Here is a 948-nt window from a genome sequence, read left to right as displayed (position 1 = left end):
ATTCACATAAACATATAGGACCATTGTCTGCCAACCCTATATATGTTCTTGGGTACCCTCCCCATTTCATAGACATACCTAATATTTCAGCCTGTCCACCCACCTATCGACCCATATACCCATGTTTTCCTTCACTGACAATGCAGTACTGTATGGACAAAAGCCTTCCTATTTGTTGTCTATACCTGCCATGTACCTCTCTATGTCTTTCTCATCCTCAATGGGGCCATATTGGTCACTAACATTTGGTACATTGCCCTTCTCTTCACCCAAATCAATACTTATCTCTATCTACCAGCCATCCCTTCCCTCCCTTCCCACCAGGGTAACCAAAAAGAAAATTTCCTTCTATAGATAAACATTTACTTAACTTTTACAATAACGGACTAATACAATATTTGTCCTTTTGTGATTGACTTATTTCACTCAGCATAATGTCCTCCAAGTCCATTCACGTTATGCGGTGTTTTGCAGTTTCTACATTATTCTTTAGGGTTGCATAGTATTACATTGTGTGTATGTACCATTGTTTGGTTATCCATTCCGCAGTTGATGGACATCTAGGTGGTTTCCATGTTTTGGCTTTTGTAAGTAGTGCTGCGATGAACATGGGTGCGCATATATCTGTTCTTGTCTTGGCTTTCAATTCTTTAGGGTATATACCTAGTAATGGGATCACTGGGTCAAATGGCATTTCTAATTCCAACTTATGAAGGAATCGTTATACTGCTTTCCACAATGGTTGTACCATTTGACAGTCCCACCAGCAGTGTATGAGAGTCCCAATCTCTCCATGATCTCACCAGCATTTGTTATTTTCTCTCTTGTTGAACTTAGCTACTAGTGCTGAAGCAAGATGATATCTCATTGTTGTTTTGATTTGCATCTCTCTAAAGCTAATGATCGTGAGCATTTCTTCATATGTTTGTTGGCCGCTTGAATATCCTC

This window comes from Orycteropus afer, unplaced genomic scaffold (genome assembly GCF_000298275.1).
Source record: "Orycteropus afer afer isolate SDZICR_OR568_19922 unplaced genomic scaffold, OryAfe1.0 scaffold00163, whole genome shotgun sequence".
In the NCBI taxonomy this organism is placed as follows: Eukaryota; Metazoa; Chordata; class Mammalia; order Tubulidentata; family Orycteropodidae; genus Orycteropus; species Orycteropus afer.
The sequence above is the reverse complement of the archived record's forward strand: the minus strand, read 5'-3'. Positions refer to the sequence as shown.